Source organism: Natator depressus, chromosome 3 (genome assembly GCF_965152275.1).
Source record: "Natator depressus isolate rNatDep1 chromosome 3, rNatDep2.hap1, whole genome shotgun sequence".
NCBI lineage: Eukaryota > Metazoa > Chordata > Testudines > Cheloniidae > Natator > Natator depressus.
The window spans coordinates 49,248,219-49,271,304 of NC_134236.1; the positions used below are offsets into that span (position 1 = coordinate 49,248,219).

At 43.0% G+C, this 23,086-nt stretch overlaps 1 protein-coding gene and 1 long non-coding RNA gene across 16 annotated transcripts in view; both read right to left on the minus strand.

Annotated features, from left to right (window-relative positions):
• Positions 1-23,086, minus strand: part of DST (dystonin) — a 460,168-nt gene that overhangs the window by 331,210 nt on the left and 105,872 nt on the right. The window lies entirely within an intron of this gene.
• LOC141983850 (uncharacterized) lies at positions 19,564-22,282 on the minus strand. Its single transcript, XR_012638542.1, has 3 exons — positions 22,182-22,282; positions 20,084-20,385; positions 19,564-19,935 (listed from the first exon to the last, which is right to left on the minus strand). It is a non-coding gene; the product is annotated as an uncharacterized LOC141983850 (long non-coding RNA).

Sequence of the window (23,086 nt, forward strand, 5' to 3'; positions counted from 1 at the left end):
TGGTCTCCCATGTTTCAGAAAGATGAATTCAAACTGGAACAAGTGCAGAGAAGGGTTACTAGTATGATCAGAGGAATGGAGAATTTACCTTATGAGAGTAGAGTTAAAGAGCTTAGCTTGTTTAGCCTAACAAAAGGAAAGATGAATGGAGATATGATTGCTCTCTATAAATATTTCAGAGGGAGAGGAGTTATTTAAGTTGTGGGCCAACGGTGGCACAAGAACAAATGGATATAAACTGGAGGGCCGACAGGGTTCAAGTGACCAGCAACAGACCCCAGTGGGGGGCCAGCAGGGTTCAAGTGACCAGCAACAGCCTCCGGGGGGGGCCGGCAGGGTTCGAGTGACCAGTGACAGTCTCGGGGGGGAGGCACCTTGGGCGTGCAGCTGGGGCCATAAGCCCCAGAGCACCAATTCCTATGTGTACTATCTTGCCATCTACTTTTGCTCTGACCTTGACTAGACATGGACAATCAATCAGCCTCTGCTCAGTGTCCTGTTTGCAATTTCATAGAATCACAGAAATATAGGGCTGGAAGGGACTTCGAGAGGTCATCAAGTCCAGCCCCCTGTGCAGAGACAGGACCAAGTAAACCTAGACACTAGCCGTGACTGGTGTTTGTCTAACCTGCTCTTAAAATCTTCCAGTGATGGGGATTCTAAACCTCCCTTGAAAGTCTATTCCAGAGCTTAATTACCCTTATAGTTAGAAAGCTTTTCCTAATATCTAACCTAAATCTCCCTTGCTGCAGATTGCTGAACAATTGATCACAATCCTCTTTATAACAGCCCTAAACATATTTGAAGACTTATCAGGTCCCCTCTCAGTCTTCTTTTCTCAAGACTAAACATGTCCAATATTTTTAACCTTTTTCTCATAGGTCAGGTTTTCTAAACCTTTTATTATTTTTATTGCTCTCCTCTAAACTCTCTCCAGCTTGTCCACATCTTTCTTAAAGTGCACAGAACTAGACACAATACTCCAGATGAGGCCTCACCATGTCAAGTAGATTGGGACAGTTACCTCCTGTGTCTTACATAGGATACTCCTGTTAATACACCCCAGAATGATATTAGCCTTTTTTGCAACTCCATCACATTGTTGATTCATATTCATTTTTGTGATCCCCAGATCCTTTTCAACAGTACTACCACCTCCCCAGTTATTCCCCATTGTGTAGCTGGGCATTTCATTTTTCCTTCCTAAGTGTAGTACTATGCACTTGTCTTTCCTGAATTTTATCTTGTTGATTTCACACCACTTCTCCTATTTGTCAAGGTCATTCTGAATTCTAATCCTCTCTTTCAAAGTGCTTGCAACCCCTCCTATCTTGCGGTCTGTGGCAGATTTTATAAGCATACTCTCCACTCCATAATCCAAGTCAGTAATGAAAATATTGACTAGCACTGGACCCAGGAGCAACCCCTGTGGGACCCCACTAGATATGCCCTCCCAGTTTTGCAGTTTACCCGCTTGCAATTTCTCAAGCTTCACCCATCTCCATGTCTGATACAGCAGAAAAATGCCCTGGAACAAGCCCATGGGACAGTGAGACTCTTACATAGGGCATATCTACACTGCCCTGCGGTATGGACTAAGGGGGTCTGAACGGCAGTGCATACCGCAGTGCTGCACTGTAACACCCCATGTGGAGGCTGCAGACATGAACTTAAAGGTCACGAATTTACAATAATGTAGTACCGCCCATCCCATGGCTCCTTTGCACCTATCCACCCACCCACCCCCAAGTCCTGGCTCATGCCACCCCTTCTCCTGTTTTCTTGTCCACCTTTCCTACCCTCCACATTCTTGTCTACCTCCACATCTCCTGGTTCCTGCCCCCTTGCCTCTGCACCTATATACCTTCCAAGCCCCTCCCATTATGCTCCTATACACTACCACTCTCACCAGCTCCTGACCTCCTCACCCTCTGCTGCACCTTCTCAAGCTCCAGTCTGTCTCTGGATCCTCCGCATCCTTCCATGCCCCCTGCTCCTCCCCACCTTCTGTCTTCTCCAACGCCCCTCCCCCCCCCACACACACACACACATACACCACCACGGCATCATTGCTCACCCCTCTACATTCCAATCAGGATTCTTCTTTCTTCTCCTCCATGCTGCCTGGGCATCAGCTGGAGGAGCACTGAGAGCCCAGGAGAAACTGTCTCCGTGATATCAGTTCCTGTGCCCCAGCATCCCCCAGCAATTACAGGGAAAGTCCTACTCAGCGACTGTCACCCTAGGCTGCACCATGCTCAGTGCAGATGGAATCTTGGGCGACTTTAGCTGCCAAACTCTGACAAATCTCTATTGGTCATGTGCTAACTGAGATTTTTCAGAGGCTTATATATTAGCCATATTTGGACAAATTTTCATGGGGATGGCAAAAGGCACATCCCTGACAACAGGGCAACCTCGCTGACATATTTCTAGACCTTCCTCTAACACAGAGAAGTATTAGAGCAGTGGTTCTCCACCTGCAGCCCGCAGGTGGCCCAGTTAGCACACAGCTGCAGCTCAGCTGTATGCTAAAAAAAAAAAAAATCAAAATTTGCTGCTCTGGTCTGAAAGGGGGCCGGGCTAGCTCAGGGGGAGACAGTGTCTGGCAGACTGCTGGAGCACTTCTGCCAGGAGGGGGCTGATGAGTGCCACAGGGGGGAGGATGTGGGAGAGTGGATCTCTGGGAAGGTTTTTTTTTTTTGGGGGGGGGGGGTGCTCTGGTCAGTGAAGGGTGAGGGGTGAGAACTAGGGGTTTGTGGGGGTTCTGCAGTACCCCCAGGTTCTGCATGGGGCTCCACTCCTGGCCCCGCACCTCAGGTCCCAGCTGCCCGGCCCCATGCCCAGATCACCGCTCCTGGCCCCACTCTGTGGAGGGGTCTCTGGGTGGGGAGCACTTGGCATAGGGGACTGTGTGAGGATGGTGGGGGGGCACTGTGGTTCTCAACCTGTGGTCCACGTAACACATTGTGGGTTGAATATGCGGCCCACAATGATAAATAGGTTGGGAACGACTGTACTAGAGCATCTCAATAAAACAGTTGTGAGATTATTTTTCATAGAAACAAAGCAATGTAATTTTCCCTAATCTCATTCTTGGAAAACAGTTGAAACTTTTTATCTGACATTTTTCAAAATTCAACCCAAAATAGATTTGTAGCTTGGAAAATTTCAGCCCAAATGGTTAAAGTCTGGAAAAATTATAAACAACTGAAAACGGGATCTTATAATGCAAAGTGTCAGGCAACTTTAACTGTCAATGACAACAAGAGCTCTGTTTCTAAGAGAATTTTTTTTTTAAATGCAGTCTCTGTATCTTTAATCTTTGTATAGTCTGTGTGTAAACTGTCCCATTCATGTCAAATTCTAATCGGAAGCTCTTGAAGGTAGACACTGTGTCTTTGTCCAGGTTTTACAGCACTGTGCAAACAGTCAGCAGTCAAGTTACAAATATGCCTAATTATATAAATATACCTAGTATTATTATATCCAGCAATAGCACAATTTGTATTGTTCCAATGCATCCTTAGATTGCATCAAGCAATTTTAAGCTTATTTTTTTAATCATTTTGAGATCTGTTCACTCTCCTTCTTTTCTATTTCCTGTGGATGGTTTAAGTAATGTTTCCTGGAAGCTCATTTGTTTGATTCATTGGATGTAACTTCTTGTAACAAAACATCAATTGGGAATTCCTGACACACTGCTATTAGTGAATAGAGCAGCAACACCAGGCTTCTAATGGCATAAGGAGCTAGTTTATGTTATTTCTTAGTGACAGTAGCTTTATTGGTAGTCTCTATGACCTGGATCAATTCATTTACTTCTCTGTTCCTCAGATTCCCTCTCTGTAAAATGGGGCAATAATACTTACCCACCTCTGTAAAGTACTCTGATACTGAACACAAGATGCTCTGTAAATGCAAATTATTAGTTTGCACAATTCCATTCATGAAAGAGGTCTTCACACAGGGTCTGATTCTGCCAGCCTTGCTCAAGTTGAGTAGTGTTTTACTCTTCTAATAGTCCCTTTAATTTCCATGGGACAATCTACAGAGTAAGGCACTACTCAGTGTAAGTAAGGCTGGCAGAATCTGTCCTTATGCTGTCACATTATCAAAAGTACTAAACCCAAAACTAGTTTTTAAAAAAATCTATGCTTCACTTAGAACACAAATCTGTTTCACAACGACTGGTATGAAGTACTGGCTTCTCTATTCACCTCCTCAGAGAATTAAACATATTCCCGATATCTGTTAAACCTTAAAACTGCTTCATTTGCAGCCTAAATATTGATTATGTGGTTTGCAAGACAGAAGAGGGCTATATATAGCCATCAACTTAGTGTGTTTTACTGCAACTTACTCTGGTCAATTACACTTGTTACTAACAAAACAAAACAAAAAAGATCAACCAAAAGGCACATTTTTGCCTACCTGACCATCACTTTGAAGGAGAGCCCCGTAAGAGGGGATAAGCTAAAAGCATGTTTTACTATAGAATCCAAATAAAACCATGAGGGAACAGCTTCCTTTTCTTTTCAAAGATTCATGGAGAAAGCCTCAGTTAGTATATTCAGGTGCTAATTCTGCCCCGAACAAAACATGCAGGGGACTCATACCTTATCCTGTGCTTTTTCAGGGGAATGACAGAAAAACATAAATTTTAAAAAGCCAGTGGGGCATCATCTGGCCACCCAAGATGAGTAGTTTGCAGGATTGGGGCCTAAGCTCTTAAATGACATTCCTATGAACAGAATAAAAAAACCAGATTCAAATATTTTTTCAAATAAAATCACCAAGTTTATTTTGCTATGATTTGTGGAGTCACGGTACTCAGACAACCAATGGGCATTCCTCAACCTTTCAATGAATCCAGAAAGCGTCATGAATTGTAGCACAAATAACTATCCATCCCAAATGCGTACTGCAAGTGTGTTGTTAACTACTCATCATTCTCCTGATTAAAAACAGTGTCCAAATAGGAAGCAGAAATAACATGGGACCTGGGTGACCAGTCACATGACCCAAATAATGAACACCAAATATTCAAAGCAAACCATTTGTGAACAACCCACAGACTGCAAATTATTCATCAAAACAATTCTGCAAATATTAAGGAAAAATCTTTCATAAGAATTAGTATTTGTTCATAGAATCATAGAATATCAGGGTTGGAAGGGACCTCAGGAGGTCATCTAGTCCAACCCACTGCTCAAAGCAGGACCAATCCCCAATTAAATCATCCCAGCCAGGGCTTTGTCAAGCCTGACCTTAAAAACTTCAAAGGAAGGAGATTCCACCACCCCCCTAGGTAACACATTCCAGTGCTTCACCACTCTCCTAGTGAAAAAGTTTTTCCTAATATCCAACCTACACCTCCCCCACTGCAACTTGAGACCATTACTCCTTGTTCTGTCATCTGCTACCACTGAGAGCAGTCTAGATCCATCCTCTTTGGAACCCCCTTTCAGGTCACTGAAAGCAGCTATCAAATCCCCCCTCATTCTTCTCTTCTGCAACTAAACAATCCCAGTTCCCTCAGCCTCTCCTCATAAATCATGTGTTCCAGTCCCCTAATCATTTTTGTTGCCCTCCACTGGATGTTTTCCAATTTTTTCACATCTTTCTTGTAGCGTGCGGCCCAAAATTGGACACAGTACTCCAGATGAGACCTCACCTATGCCAAATAGAGGGGAACGATCACGTCCCTCAATCTGCTGGAAATGCAACGCTACAGACTAGGGACTGAATGGCTAGGCAGCAGTTCTGCGGAAAAGGACCTAGGGGTTACAGTGGACGAGAAGCTGGATGTGAGTCAACAGTGTGCCCTTGTTGCCAAGAAGGCCAATGGCATTTTGGGATGTATAAGTAGGGGCACAGCCAGCAGATCGAGGGACGTGATCGTTCCCCTCTATTCGACATTAGTGAGGCCTCATCTGGAGTACTGTGTCCAGTTTTGGGCCCCACACTACAAGAAGGATGTGGAAAAATTGGAGAGAGTCCAACAAAGGGCAACAAAAATGATTAGGGGTCTGGAACACATGACTTATGAGGAGAGGCTGAGGGAACTGGGATTGTTTAGTCTGCAGAAGAGAAGAATGAGGGGGGATTTGATAGCTGCTTTCAACTACCTGAGAGGTGGTTCCAAAGAGGATGGTTCTAGACTATTCTCAGTGGTAGAAGATGACAGAACAAGGAGTAATGGTCTCAAGTTGCAATGGGGGAGGTTTAGGTTGGATATTAGGAAAAACTTTTTCACTAGGAGGGTGGTGAAACACTGGAATGCGTTACCTAGGGAGGTGGTGGAATCTCCTTCCTTAGAAGTTTTTAAGGTCAGGCTTGACAAAGCCCTGGCTGGGATGATTTATTTGGGGATTGGTCCTGCTTTGAGCAGGGGGTCGGACTAGATGACCTCCTGAGGTCCCTTCCAACCCTGATATTCTATGATTCTATACACAGAGAACACGAAACAATGGGTGTTACCGTACAGACTGTAACAAGAGTGACCAGGAAAGGTGAGCTATTACCAGCAGGAGAGCGGGGGAAGGAAGGGGGGGACCTTTTGTAGTGATAATCAAGGTGGGCCATTTCCAGCACTTTACAAGAACAGTAGGAGGGGAAATAAACATGGGGAAATAGTTTTACTTTGTGTAATGACCCATCCACTCCCAGTCTTTATTCAAGCCTAAGTTAATTGGATCCAGTTTGCAAATTAATCCCAATTCAGCAGTCTCTCGTTGGAGTCTGTTTTTGAAGTTTTTTTGTTGAAGAATTGCCATTTTTAGGTCTGTAATCGAGTGACCAAAGAGATTGAAGTGTTCTCCGACTGGTTTTTGAATGTTATAATTCTTGACGTCTGATTTGTGTCTATTTATTCTTTTATGTAGAGACTGTCCAGTTTGGCCAATGTACATGGCAGAGGGGCATTGCTGCACATGATGGCATATATCACATTGGTAGATGCGCAGGTGAACGAGCCTCTGATAGTGTGGCTGATGTGATTAGGCCCTATGATGGTGTCCCCTGAATAGGTATGTGGACACACTTGACAACAGGCTTTGTTGTAAGGGTAGGTTCCTGGGTTAGTTTTTTGTTGTGTGGTGTGTGGTTGCTGGTGAGTATTTGCTTCAGGTTGGGGGGCTGTCTGTAAGCAAGGACTGGCCTGTCTCCCAAGATCTGTGAGAGTGATGGGTCATCCTTCAGGATAGGTTGTAGATCCTTGATGATGCGTTGGAGAGGTTTTAGTTGGGGGCTGAAGGTGATGGCTAGTGGCGTTCTGTTATTTTCTTTGTTGGGCCTGTCCTGTAGTAGGTAACTTCTGCGTACTCTTCCGGCTCTGTCAATCTGTTTCTTCACTTCAGCAGGTGGGTATCGTAGTTGTAAGAATGCTTGATAGAGATCTTGTAGGTGTTTGTCTCTGTCTGAGGGGTTGGAGTAAATGTGGTTGTATTGTAGAGCTTGGCTGTAGACACTGGATTGTGTGGTGTGGTCTGGATGAAAGCTGGAGGCATGTAGGTAAGTATAGCGGTCAGTAGGTTTCTGGTATAGGTCACTCGATTACAGAACTAAAAGTGGCAATTCTTCAACAAAAAAACTCTAAGGTGCCACAAGTACTCCTTTTCTTTTTACGGATACAGACTAACACGGCTGCTACTCTGAAATTTAGGAATAACAGAGTAGACTATGCTGGTGGGGGAGTGGCACTATATAAAAGAAAGCATAGAGTAAAACACAGTAACAGTGTTAAATGAATCAAACTGTACCAAAGAATCTGTATGAACAGAAATTCCATGCTTGAACAATAAGAGTATAGCAGTAGGAATATACCGCTGACCATCTGACCAGGATGGTGACGGTGACTGTGAAATGCTCAGGGACGTGAGGGAAGCTACAAAAACAGAAAACCCAATAATAGGGGTGGGGGGGATTTCAACTATCCCCATATTGACTGGGTACATGTCACCTCAGGACAGCATGCACAGATAAAATTTCTAGACACCATTCATGACTGCTTCTTAGACCAGCTTGTCCTGGAATCCACAAGGGGAGAGGCAATTCTTGATTTAGTCCTAAGTGGAGCACAGGATCTGGTCCAAGAGATGAATATAGCTGCACTGCTCAGTAACAGTGACCACAATGTAATTAAATTTAACATCCTTGTAGAGGGGATAATGTCAAAGAAACCAACTGCCTTTGCATGTAACTTCTAAAAGGAGAACTACACAAAAAAGAAGAAGCTAGTAAAAAGGAAATTAAAAGAAAATCACAAGCGTGACATGCCTGCAAGCTGCATGGAAACTATTTAAAAACACCATAATAGAGGCTCAAACTAAAATGTATACTCCAAATAAAACCAACCGACCCCCCCGAAAAAACCAGTAAGGGGTCAAAAAAAATGCTACCATGGCTCAACAACAGAATAAAAGAAGGGGGGAAGAAGCAAAAAGGTATCCTTTAAAAATTGGAAGTTCAGTTCTACTGAGGAAAACTGAAAGAAGCATAAACCCTGGCAAGTCAAGTGTGGAAATATAATTAGGCAGGCCAAAAAAGAAGCAGCTGGTGGTGGCTACATAATACATGGGATGACGCCACCTTGCTGTTTTTATCCTCAGTCTGTTCTTCCTTAGCCCTTTATTCGTTTTGGTTGGGCCCATTTACTCCCCTCCATACAATCTAAAGGAAGGGCACATATAAGCTCTAGTGACTCATGTATTGTATTGTTGGTGCATGCAGAGATTGGCCTGAGGTGTGCTGGGTACATGGTAGTATATGTACATGTAAGATAATATTATAGATTTTAAAGCACTGCAGAAACTTCTTATGCATGACAACTATTAATCCAGCCTACTGAGGTCTAGTGGTAGGCATCAGCAGCAAGGGCAGGTTTAATGCAGCTTTTAGTATCAATCAATAGGGCTGAAGAGCTAGTCACAAACTTATTGCTGCAGGTTTAGGCAGTGTGCCTTTATGTTATTCCAGAACTTAAACTAATAGGCACCTGTTTTAATAGCTGGGTGAAACTTTGATTTCCCTTAATTTTGCTTAATAACTTGACCATTTTCTACTTCACCCAGAAAATCTAGGGCCTAGATAATGGGCCCATCATGCACTCACTAAAATAAACAAGAGTCTCCCCATCGTCACCAGCATGTTTCTAAAATGTGTAATGTTTTTCATATAATGTTTCTAAATTAAACAATTGTGTAATTATATAAATTTAAACTATTTTTTTAACCGAAGTTTGCTCAGAGTCTGATATTTTGTACATTTACTGCAGTTTTAAATAGTCCTTCTCACTTTAGGAATGAGTAATAACAGCGAGTGTGAAATCATTTTGCTGTTTATATTCATTTCCAATGCCAACTCTTTTTTAGTTCTTTATTATATGTGGGGAAATGCGGTGGGCTAATATCTGGCCCCAAAGTTGCGGGAGACAATAAGGTAGCGTCTCAGATACCCTCAGACTCCACGGACACACAGGCACTCTCTCAGGCCAGGTCTACATTACAAACTTTTGCCAGAAAAACTGTATCAATTGGGCTGTGATGAGGTGTGATCCCTAACCAACACAACTGTGCTGGCAAAAGCCCCAAGTGTAGAGGCAGTTTTGCAGGTAAAGCTTATTTTGCTCAGAAGAACTGTAAGTATAAGCTATACTGGCACTGCCAACTTTTACAGTTTTATTACAAGTCTCACAATATTTGGTGTTTTTCTTAAAGCTTGAACTCCTAGAGTGATGTGATTACATGAGAATCTCACTTTTGTTTTTTAAAAACTAAGTTTCTAGCCCTCATGGTTGCAGAGAAAAGCCTGAAAACGAATTCTACAGGCTCAAATACCAGAAGGCAAAAAGACTCCCAAAGGTATTATTTTTTAAATCTTATGATTTGTAAGCCAATTTCATGATTTTCAGGGCCTGCCTGATGATGTTTGAATGCTTGCGGCGGATAGTGCTGCACAATCTAACATGGTTATGAAATGCTAAAGCAAAATACTCTGAGGGCTTCAGAGAACTGGAGTGTTTGAATGGAGTTGCAGAAGTGGGCCCCAGCAAAAGCAGCTTCTGCTACTGCATGAGTGGAAAATGGGAGGAAAGGAAGTGTGAAGGAGAAACAGGGTGAAGGCGGGGTGGGGGTAGACAAGGGAACTTAGAGAGTTAGAGAAGGAGGACAGGGAGGGTCTAAGGACCAGGGTCTATGTTTGGAAGGCTTTGCCATTAAATTCTGAGAAAGCCAAAAGGGTGGAGCAGGAATTAGGAGCTTCTTCAGTGGAGTCACGCTCATGTAAAACAACTGTAACATTGTGGAGATCATTCCTCGGTATCTAGCTGAATGCTGAACAGTAGTATTCATACCATCTCTATTATCAACAGTTGTCACTAAACCCTGATATGGAGAAAAAAACCCTTCTATGACTATTTCCTTAAAATAATAAGAGCCTGATGCACAGCCTACTAAAGTCAATGGAAAGGGTCAGGGCCGTTCCTACCCATACGCAAAGTACAAAACTGCATAGGGCACCAGGAAATTTGGGGCACCAAATTGCCCCAAATTTCCTTGTGCCCTACGCAGCTGCATGCTGCTCCAACGGCCAGCCCGATCCACCCAGGAAAGCTGTCCCCGGCCCCTGCTCCACCTCTTTCCCATGTCCCCACCTCTTCCCGCCCCTGCTCTGTCCCCACCCTGCCTTTTCCCACCCCACCCCCACTCCACCCCTTCCCCTAAGCGCACTCACCGGGCAGCAGTAAGTGCAGCAACCTGGCCTCAGCCCACTCCACGCCGCCAGCCGTGCCACTGGTGAGTGCTGGCGGGCGGTTCTCCCTGCCCCCCCCAAGTCCCAAGCCAGGGGAGCAGAGCGAAGCAGGCTGGGGTCGGATCACTCCACTTCCCACCACCCCATGAGTGTGGGGTCGGGCCTGCCCTGCACTCACCAGGCGGCAGGAAGTGGAGCGACCCGGCCCCAACCCACTCCGCTCCGCCAGCTCGTCCTGGGGGGCAGTTTCCTCCCTGCCCCCCAAGCCTGCTCCTCCCCCCTCCCCCCCACGGAGGCCTGGGGCCACACATCCCCACCCTCACGGGGGGGGGGGGGCTGCATAGGGCACCAAAATGTCTAGGGACGGCCCTGGAAAGGGTTCTATTGACTTTATTAGGATTTGGATCAGGCCCTAACTGTTCTATTTAGAAAAATATCACCTCATGGAAGCTGCTTATTATTCATCAGACATAGTTACCATTAACAGTGACAACAGCTGCATAACCACAGAGACTGAATCTTGCCCAGGGGTAAATTCCAGGCTTATATGGCCATTGGTATGATAGGAATGACACTGAGGCAAATTCTGTCCCTGCTGACTGAATGTCACTATTTTCAAATGGGCCAAAGATACTGGTGTCCTACTGCCCTTTGAAAGGACCTGACCCTGTTGAATGAAAGGTGCTGGGAGAGAGAGGAACAGAAGGAACTCTCCAACATGAGCAGAAGCTCAATATCACACTCTAACAATTCTGCTGTTGTGTCAGAATAAAATATCCCATAGAAGACAGAAAAGTATCCTTTTAGTAACAGTGACTAGAAAAAGCATATTGTGTCAATTATTAACGGTTTTAGATGGAGCCTGGGAGATTAAATTTATAACTTTGCTAGACTCTGAAAATCATGGTCTTAATAAAGATTTATGGCGTATTACAACAATCTGTAACCCACTAACCCTCTTTTTTTGTCCTATGACTACAGAGGTGTTAATGGGCCACTTCACCTTGAATGGTCCCTTAGAATATGTGTTAACTACTTATGCTAAAGATGAAGTGAGCTGTAGCTCACGAAAGCTTATGCTCAAATAAATCGGTTAGTCTCTAAGATGCCACAAGTACTCCTTTTCTTTTTGCGAATACAGACTAACATGGCTGTTACTCTGAAACTTATGCTAAACAATCTGTTCTGCCTTGTATTTAGCTGTGACACTCTCCCAGACCTGAAAAAAAGCTCTCTGTAGCTCAGAAGCTTGTCTCTCTCACCAACAGAAGTTGGTCCAATAAAAGATATTACCTCACTTACCTTGTCTCTCTTAGAATAGCAGTCACTTATGAAGTGAAGGATAATAGTATTGATTATATTTTTAGTGATGGGCACACAATAAGCCTTTTTGTAGCAGCTGGAAAATGAGGTTATGATTCAGAGAAGAAGAGTAGTGACAAGTGTACAACCCAGCAATGACATTCAAATCTATATTTAAATAGCATGTTTATTACAAGTATGTTTTTTATAATCAAATAAGGAAGGTGAAAATGACAACACCTTTTATATTACCACTGATCTTTATGGGGCAGATTCTCCACCCCACCCAATCGGGGGGTCGGGGGGGAGAATGTAGGGAGCAAGTTATGGCTCTCTGATCTTGAACCACCCAGCCCTTGTGGAAGTTAGAGCTGCAGGGAGGGAAGTTACAGGGCATGTCTACACTTGTCATTTAAAGCGGAAAAAGTCCCTTTTTTGCGCAAAAACTGTGGGAGCGTCTACACTTGCCAATGACTTTTTGCGGTGAAACTCAGGAGTTTCACCGCAAAAAGAAAACCACCTCCATGAGAGGCATACAGCTCTTACCAGTGATGCTTTTGCGGTGATGTGCAAGTGAAGACACGTTCTTCCTGTTTACACAGCTTTTAGCCTCCACAGGACATCCCACAGTGCCTAGGTGACCACTCTGGCCAGCAGCTCTGCTGCTCTGATGCCAGGTAAACAGACATCAACCTCCTCCCTTGTAAAGCCCCAGGAACTTTGAAACTCCCGTTCCTGTTTTCTTGGCAAGTGCTCACTTATCATCTGGCCAGGTGACAATGGTTGCTCCAGGTAGCAAACGATTCCCTGCCTGGAGCAATGCTGAGCTACTGGAGCTGATCAGTGTTTGGGGAGAGGAGGCTGTGCACGGACCCGGGATGCCCCGCAATCGCACATCCCCTTCCCACGAGACCAATCCTCAAAATGGAGAGAGCTGCACAGTGGGATCGCTGCCCTCAGTGCGCTGCTCTCATCAGCAATGGAAGTGCTGCAAATGTAAACACGCTCTGATGCCTGTGGAAGTAAGTGAGTACACAAACCAGTGCTTTTCTTTCACCAGTTCACTATCACCGGTGAAACTGACAGCACAAAAACCCTTCAAGTGTAGACACAGCCACAGCCTCGGGGACTTTAGGCTAGGGGAGGATTGGGTACAGCGGAGCACTGACTATTAAAGTTTCAGACTATTAAAGTCACTCTACCTACCTTTTATTTGTTGGCTGGTAGCCAATAGGCAAAGAATACCTGAATCTGATCCGCCTAATTGATGGCACCTTATCCATGTTATCTTTACATAAATGCACATAAATTATTTAATAAACAAATAGCACACAGACAAAACCTACTGTGGTGGTAAAGAAAGATAAAATATATTTCAAAGCAATCTTGAATGGGTTCGTTTTTAATTCTGCATTCTTTGTACTTTTCATTTGGGGTTCAATGCTTGGACACCTAAAACTCCCATTGTCTGCAACAGTATTTTTGGGTGCAAAAGGAAAGCAGAACAAGGCGTATGGTCTGCTAGGAAAACAATGAATTAGGCAGCTGAAACCCAGTGGAAAAATCATATCTTAAAGTAATACTTAAATCTTAGAAATTGGTCTTTAAGTAGAATTTCCTGAGTTTAAAGCATTCTTGTGAAATAGTGACCAACAATATTCTCACTATATGAAATCATCCTCTCTTTTTTAACTTTAATACTGTTCACCTTTCAAATGTTTCAAGCTACTAATCATGGACAAAAAAACTCAGTCCTCCTCCCACTGCCTTCTCACAAGGTTTATATTTATAGCAGACTTTTTGTTACTGTGCACCAAATCTATTTCACAGTTATTTCATGGCTTAGTGAAAAAATAAAAACAACAAGAACATTTACAAAGGAAAGCACAGCCTGCTACCATCTACAAATTTTATATTCAGTTCACTGCCTTTTATTTAGATTTTTGTAAATGAAATACAAAAAATGCTGCTGAGTATTTTTAATGTAGAAAGTTCAGGTGGGGAGGGGAGGTTAATATTATAAATTGTAAAAGTTTTAGTCTAGTGGAAATCTGGCATTGGTCTGACATAGTACATGCTAATGAAAGGGATAAAGAAATAGCCAGGAATGGGAATGATCCCTTGTTCAAGAACCTGATCTGAGCAGTTTGAGTCATATGTGAAGCAGTATCACCAGAAAAGTGGATTCAGTGAAGAAGATACAACATGTAATGAATGCAATAGATATACACAACTGTACAAAGAAGTCAATGTGACCCAGTTCACTCACTCCCTTGAAAAAAACAGTTGAAATGGCCTGTGTAGTTACCTAACACAGTTTTCTAAGATGCCTCCCATCAAAGGGGAGGGGCTTGAAGGACGACAGAATTGGCAGAAGGCAGCACAAGTCCTACATGAGCCATGCTGCCACTGGCAGAAGCCGCATGGCTCCACAGTAGCAGCAGTGGAGAGAACTGCTCGGATATCTGTTAGCAACTTGGCAGTTCGCATTCTCCACACTCCAAAAACCTCCATCCCTGACCTCTAAATTCCACACAGTCCCCTCCTTCCAAAAAGCCCTATGGTTGGTGTCATGGAAGCAGGAAAAAAAGGCAGTGGGAAGGCCAAGGGAAATATGCAGTTTCTGCTTATATTTCCATTAGAAATTCAGATCTTGTCTATCATGGAAATCTCTACTGTGCCAAAGAACTAATGAAATAGCATTACAATTGACTGAAAGTTGATCTTCTAAAAGGAGAAGGGATTTTCAGTCAGATACTTTACAACTCTTTGTTCTTTTGTTTGCCTTGGGAGAAGGGATGTCTTTGTTAGAGATATAGCACCTCTGGTTCCTTCTCTCTAAGGAATTAGATCTCATGATGAGCATCTCTGAGACCTCCAAGAAGTCTTCCAGCAAAACTAGGGATGACCAGACTTGACATTCCTGATGTCTCTAAATAAAAATGCAAACAGGAAATAATCTTTGAGACCTTATTTACACAGCATAAAGAAAGGACACAAACACACTTGAAAAAAATCCTTTGTGGGTAACTATTAATAAAGCTTTAGCCACAATACAACACAGATAAATATTGAACAATGTTAACAAAAACCAAAATAGGTTCATCTGCATAATTTAGCTTGGAGCATACATATAACCCATCTTCACCCCCTCACACAAAAGTCTAAGGAAATAGTTGGGCTTTACACTATACCCAGAAGGTCAGTAGACTCCGGATCTGTCAGAATAGGGAGGAAGCAATTTCCAGAGACCTGCCAGAAGAATTCCCGGCCAGCAGCCCCCATACATTCAAGTCTAGGGACTGTAACCACAAGCAGATCGGCTGAACTCAAATGTCATGATGGTGCACAGAGAAAGAGGCAGTATCTCGGGTAACTATCATCTAAATCACATAAGATTTTAAAGATCAACACTTGGTATGGCACCTGGAAGTGAGCTGTAGCTCACGAAAGCTTATGCTCAAATAAATTTGTTAGTCTCTAAGGTGCCACAAGTACTCCTTTTCTTTTTGCGAAAGCCTGTGCAATCTTTGGACTATTAAAGCTCAGAGGGCCTGGGTCTCAAACCTTATTCCACAGGGCTCTTTGGAGCCAGTATGTTCCAACCCACCACTCAGTGACCTGTTGACAGAATTCAAAGCTCAGCTTTGGCAGAAGACTCCAGTCCTGGGATCTAACTGGCAAAACTCCAATGGCCCTGATTGGTCCCCTGCTTCTATTTAAACCAAGCAAAGGAGCAGGAAGTTGTCTGTGCAACTGGGTTTTTCCCTACTTAGGATTGCCTCCCCTGTGCTACCTACTGCCTGACTCTGACCTGGTATCCTGACCTGGCCTGCCTATTGGCCCTGCCTCCCAGTCTGCTCTCTGGCCTGTCTTGGACTCTGATCTCCTAGTAACCTGACTCTAATTCCTGACACCTGACTCTCAATCTGCCCTGTGGCCCATCTCAGATTCCAGTCTCCTGGTATCCAGACCCAGCCTGTCTCTTGGCGCCCCACTCCCACTCTGACACTAAGTCAGACTGCCCACGTCCCAGTCATGACAAATATGCTCCATATGGTCAGCTTGGCTAAGCAAAATGACAGTTCAGCTAGCCTCACCAGACAATTAAATATTACCTCTCGAGTGGGAACGCACTCTAATATAGGCTGCCAGAGGACGGTTTCTCTACTGTACCTCAGCTGTGGGTAAAACAAAACTACAGCTGCAAATCCTTTGACCTTTATGAGTTCCCAAAGCTATACGCTGAACACTCAAATAGCCATATAAATAATACTTAGAATACAATTAATATAAAGAGGGTAAAAATGTATGGCTAGCAGGATAAAAGTACAGATGATAAAAAATACTTTTGTTCTAAACTAACTGAAATTGCCCAGTACTGTGTGTTCAGAAATATACGCACAGCAAGGTTAATGAAATCAATATGCTTTCATGCATACAAGGGTGCAAAAACGTATAAATCCCAACAAACCATCATGAAAATATATCAGAGCAGTTTTCCCTAGTTACTTTATCTGAATAACAGATCACTACAGAGTAGCATATTACGATCCAGTAGTCAAACATTTTTATGCTTCTGTTTTTCTGAATATGTGATCTAATACTATCTGGAGAGTAATGTGGCTTCATCCAATGGTCTATAATGTTTTACTCTGGGCCTGATCTTGTGCCATTCAAATAAAATGGCCAAGCTACAATTAAAATAATAAGAGAATCACTTCAATGGCCACAAGATCACGCCCTTTGTGCATTTCATTAATAGATTCCAGAGACTGCAGAAGGTGGTATAACAACAAGATTGATTAATAAAATGACTTTGCATATAGCCTTACTGTTCTGTTCTAGGCCCGGGAGGCCTGGCAGAGGTGCTCCGAAAAAGCGAGGCTCAAAAGCGGCAAGGCAGCGAATTATTGGCTTTATTGAAGGTAAGTGACACACCCACAACGGGGACTCCAAGCTTTGCTGTCATGGAGGCAGAGAGCCCAGCGCACCGGAGCAATGCCTGGGACGGAGTCCAATGAAGGGGCGGATAGCAGGCATTATACACTTAACATTATTAGCTCATGTATAACTACTATGGGATTGTGCTCTTTTACTGGCAAGGGGCCCCACGAGGCAGTCAAGGCCAGTTGAGGACCGGTTTCGACCGGTTCCTCGTGTCCAACACAGACCGATAGTAACCGTCTGCATGAGAAAGCGTTCTTCCCTAGCTAGGCCGTCACAGAGTCTTCCGCAGTCCCTTACACTTACTCACAGAAAAGCAGGCTATAAGGTAAGAGATACCTCCTCCTAGAAAGGTACGGGTTCTCTTTTGAAAATGGGAATTTCAAAAACTGAATTCTCCATTTCAGCTTGTGCTGTTCTTTCAAAATCTGTTTGAGAAAACCCACTTCAAGAAGGGACTGTCTCTTATTGTGTTTGTACAGAACCAAGCACAATGGGGCCCTAATCTGGGTTTAATCCTCTATGGACTGCTGTGATAAAAATAAATAATATCAAGAGAAGGTTAACGTCAACAGAAATACTTCAGGCTCCATTTTAACTCTGTGTACCAGAAAACAAACAACAACACAGACGGATGTGCTCTGAGGCCTATAGTAATTCTGCTTAATTACTCCTGTGGGAATTCTGCACCACTGCGCAATGCAGAATTTGTACAGAACGAATGTTCTGTACAGAATTTCATTTGCCCCCGCAGAATTGGTTCTTCAGAGCTGCTGGCCACCACTAAGGGGCGCTGGACCCAGCAGGGCCCAACTCTCCAACTCACTTCTGGGAGGAAGCAGGAGGAGGATGGAGGGTTCCTGGCTCTAGGGGGTAGGGAGTGCTGGTGTCTGGGCTGGGGGAGTGCTCCACGGCTGGGCTGTGGGGGTAGAGGGTGCCGATGTCTGTGCTGGGGAGGTGCCCTGGGCTCTGGGAGATTGGAGATGCGGGTGTCTGGGCTGGGGGGGTGTCTCACCACTGTGGGGAGGGGATGCATGTGTCCAGGAAGGGGGGTGCCCCACAGCTGGGCTCTGGAGGGTAGAGGGTGTGGGTGTCTAGGATGAGGGTGTCCTGCATCTGGGCTCTTTGAGGTAGAGTGTGACTGTCTGGCCTGGGGGGGGGGGGGGGGCATGAGTATCTGAAACCAGAGGGGCAGAGTTTTTCCCCAAGACTTGCCCAGCTGACACATGTGACATATCCAGACTGAGGTGCCCAACAAAAACATAATGGAGATATAGAAACTGGGCTGTCGTATGGGTTTCTGTAACTCTCTACTCCCGGGGAAATCTTTTTAGTTGCCTGTTGTTACATACTTTGAAATAAATTACCAAAATAGCTGAAACTGGTGTGATTATATTGTGTTGTTTTGACAAATAAAATATGCAAAATTAGGCAGAATTTTAAAATATTGTATGCAGAACTTTTAACTTTTTGGAGCAGAATTCCCCCAGTAGCACTCTATGTACTACTGGAAGGCACTCAGATGCTATGGTGATGATCATGGTATAAAAACCTGTATAGATTAGTATGCTATTTTTAAACACAGCATAAAAGAAATGAATATTGATCATGGCTTTCTATGTGAGTCTCATTTATTGTTTGTTGGCTGAGATGGAAATTAGGTGCAGGTGATAGAACATTTGAATCCTCAGATCGATGGTAATAGACTATAAATGATTTCCCAGATACAGTAAAAATCCTCTATCTTGCATCTAGTCATATAGAGTGGTTTTCCCCAGGGGTATGAGATGGCTCTATCTAGCAGTCTCTCTGCTTTCCAGTTTTAAGGATCTCTCTTTTAGCCATGTGTAAGGCCAAAATATATTTGTCTTTATATTTATCTGCCAGCTTCTGCCTTCCAATTTTCCTAATTTATTCCTGAGTGTACTGGGAATTCACTACCCCAGGACAGCACAATAGGAATATAGAGTTTCAATGTCCTTCCTCTTTGCCCACAAAATGTTCAGTCCATTTAGTACCTCTGTTATGTATACAGCAGAGGACATATGCTGATAGTGATCTTTATCATTTTGCTCTGGCAGTTAAATGGAATCCAGAATTAAACAAACCATCTTCTGCCACAAGGGGAAAGAAAAAAAGATACATTTTTTTAAATGTGACATTTCTCACAAGATATTCACCAATTTATCTCTGTTAAACAGAACTTGGGAACTAAAGAGTTCCCAAGTTTTTAGGAATACTTACCCAAAAAGGAAGTTTACAAGGGAAATAAATGGATTTGGGAATTGGATTATTAACAGTGATCAGTAAAATTACTGAACCATCACACAGCAGTTTCTCTAAATGAAGCTTCTAGTATTTTCTATTTTTAAGTACTCATCATTAAAATATGAATGTATGTAGAAAAATAAACTAGAAATATCTCACCATCAGTGAGGAGAGGGAGAACAGAGAATAGTTGGTGAAGTGAATTGACTCTCCCACATGGAGAAATTTGTTTTTATTCTAATCAGATCACATGAATGATGTGAAGGTGTGGTTGGTGGTCTCATCCTAGTCTCCAGTGGTCATCTGTCCTCCTGAAAAGCAACACACAACTCTGCATGATTGGCAGCATCCATTAATGAGAGCTTCAGAGTTAGAACGGCAAAGGTGTAGTGTGTCAGGAACAGGAAGCACTGTCAGTGCCAGTAAAGTCATTATGCCTGTATCTAGACAATGCAATTACTCTTCCACTTCAAGAGCATTACATAAATCCTTCCACAATTAGTTTGTAAAAATGTGTAATAGAGTCCTTGGAGGGCCAGGTGGCCTAGTGGGTAGCATACTCACTTTCCAGCTTCAACTCCCAGCAGGAAGGGCTTTCAGTCCAGTTCCTAACCCTTGAATGGGCTTAGCTTCACCTCAGGTTTTCAATGTCCTTTCCTCTCCTTACTAGAATAGGAGTTGGGTGGAAGTTAGGCTTATACCTCTCCTGCATCCAGGGCAGCTAGTAGGGGAGCCCGGGCCCTCCCACTCCAACATACTCCATCTTGGGGCCTAACAGTGTCCAGCACCTTGGAGTGCCCTAGGAGTTACCTACCTGGGTCATTTCCTACCATCCATCTTTTCCCACTGATTCAAGCCCAATATAAGATAACAAAAGAAAAGACAACTTCATCCCCAATCAGGCTCAGCAGGCAGTCTTCTTCTGCACAAGGAGGCTTCTTCAGCACCCTAGTTCAGTAGTCCTCAGGGTAGGTCTGTCTTCCTCTCCCTTCTAAGCTGAGTTGCTCCCTTTTAAGCTTCCTCTCCAGTTGGAGCATGCTCTGCAGGTCTGGAGGAGCGGGGCTACCCTTCGGGCCCAGTGTGAGCTTTGTACACTCCATCACAAAGCGATTCGCTCTATAGATTTTTTTTTCAAAACAAGAATATTTCTCAAAATCCTGACTATAGCATTGAAATGTAATTAAAGACATACTTTAAAAAAACCACAAATATTTCGTTGTGGCTTTGCCACAGGTCCTGCTTATAGCAGGATTTTGGTCAATGATTTACACCAGTGTATTTCAAAAGACTGTCAGTTGAGATTGGTAAAAGTCTTGTTAGTTAGTAAGTTTTCTTCACTTATTAACCGTAATTTATATTGTATCTCTTTGACTACAGAATAAAGTTTATTTTTGTCAGGTGAAGTTAGCAGCTGTCCTAACTTGCTGAAGCGCACTTCTATGGAAGGTGAAAAAGTGTCTGTGGACTTGTGAAATCTCAAAGTCCAATATAAACACTGCTTAATAAACATTCATGTATTTAGAGGAAAAGTGCTAGTTTCTTAATCTTAACTGAAGCCACTGCAAAACTTCCAGTTCAGCTACATGCTGTGGAGGACCAGAGGGTGGGAAGCAAATGTGACTTTAAACTCTCTGAATATAGGGACCAGCCGAGACCTTGGCATAAACTAGGAGCCATTCCAGAAATGGGAGATCAGAGCCATGCCCACTTTTCCAGAACAAAGCCTCTATGTTGGGTGCCATTGGAGAATGGCATAAAGTCATCAGTGTAACTTGGTGCCATCTGGGGAGTCCCCTGAACAGAAGTAATTCTCAGGGGGAAGATAAGATGGCTTTCCTAATTTCCTGAGTGGAGAATAAGGCCCTTTGAATTTAAATGGGGCATAAATAGAAAGGATGAAACATTAATTCCATTAAAGAGATGAAAAATGCAATCTTCTATTATCCAGGTGCTACGTGTAAATGCTATAATTTAAGTTTGGAAACAGTCCTAAAATACAGTATACTTCCACACACCACATAAATCCAATGATGTACACAGTTTCAAACTCCCTCAATCTTTCTCCCTCTTCTTGACCTTTATGTTTTCCTGTTATGGCCTGATATTACTTTCACTGACTCAGTGAGAACAGTCTCCTACACAAAAAGCAATCCTCTCTTTCTTAGTACAATACGTAATCAACTTATGTTATATTATGGCTAGAATGCTGCCAGCTGCTTCTCTGAAATTCTGCCAGCAGCATACTGCAATTCATAACATCAAATATTACAATTTTTAAATAATTATTTTTTATCAAATGTAATAGAGAAGACAAATGTTGAAGATGTGCTTGTTTAACTGCTCTGTAATGCTCAAGATATATTCTCTGACTACATGCTTTTGGCTGTCAAGTGTACACTTCAAACAGCTAAACATTTTCAAGTTCTGCGACTGAAATATGTAAACTTTTAATCAAAGACTGGTTATTAAGAAAAGTAATGTCCGCTACCAGTTGAAACTGAAACTCAATATGAGACAAGTGGTTTCATATTTGCTGAATGAGCATTAGCTTAAGTTACATGTAGAGGGTGTCAAAAGGTCTTTCTCACTGAATCAAGTCAGAGAGCTCTGTATGAAGTCAAAGCAGTGAAGCAGAAGAGAAGAATGTAAGGCTGCTGTCTTCCATACTGACAGCGGAAATCTGTGCAAAGCAAGGAATTAGTAAATATCCTGCTTCTTTCTTATAATAATAAATAGGATAGTGGTTATCACTATTAGTGAAGTCACAGATACAAAACAAAATCATCTTAGAACCTTAGGGAAGATTCAACGCTGGTATTCTAGCCATTGTAGGCAGCTAGGAGGAAAGAAGAGATTAAAAACAAGGCAAAGCAAAATGTGCTTCCATGGAAAATTTAGGGTAAGAAACTGACCTCTGATTTCTGGGATCCCTCAGAACCAATATTAGAATGTTTAATTGGCATGACCTAGTCAGGATAAAGTTACAAATATTCTTGAAGCACTGTTTCTTTTGTCATCTTCATAAAAAGGAAACAAAATTCCAGGAAAACTGAGGGAAACAAAAAATAGTGAAGCTCTCAATAACGCTGACAGTACTGTATTATCAATATCCTAATAAAAAGGTTTTTCACTATTGAATGTAAGTTACTCGGTGGTGTGTTTTTATTATGTATGACAGTTACATTTTCTTCTTCCGGTTCTGTAAAGATATCTGTCCTGAACATTAATAATACTGTCGACACTAATTATTTAGGCCGTGATCCTGCAAGCTGCTCAGCATTCCAGCCCCAATCCAATAAAGCATTTAAACATGTGAGTAGCCCTATTAATGAGGGCTACTCATATGCTTAAAGTTAGGCATTTGCTTAAATATTTTCCTGTAATGTGCCTCCAGCTCCATTTTCAGGGAAACCATTCCTATTCGGGAGAATGTTTATTAATGACTATTATTTACTTGTATTGCAGTAACGCCAGAAGCCTTAGTCATAGCCCAGGACCCCACTGTGCAAGGCATTATACAAACACAGAAAAAAAGACAGTCCTTGCATGAATGTTCTTAAGTTCGACTGGAACTTCAATGGGTCTCAAGCATGTGCTTAAAAGTAAGCAGATACTTAGGTGCTTTCCTGAACAGATACACCAAAAGTATCAATTTTCCCAACAAAGTGCACTTACCACACATTTGTTTATCTGACAGTGCCGTCTTCTTCCTTGACTATGGTTATGGGAAACAGATTTTGTTTAAAGGGGAAAACAACCAAGTAGATTCCCACTTCCCTCAGTCTCCTATGCCACCTCTCTGAGAGTACAGGCAGGT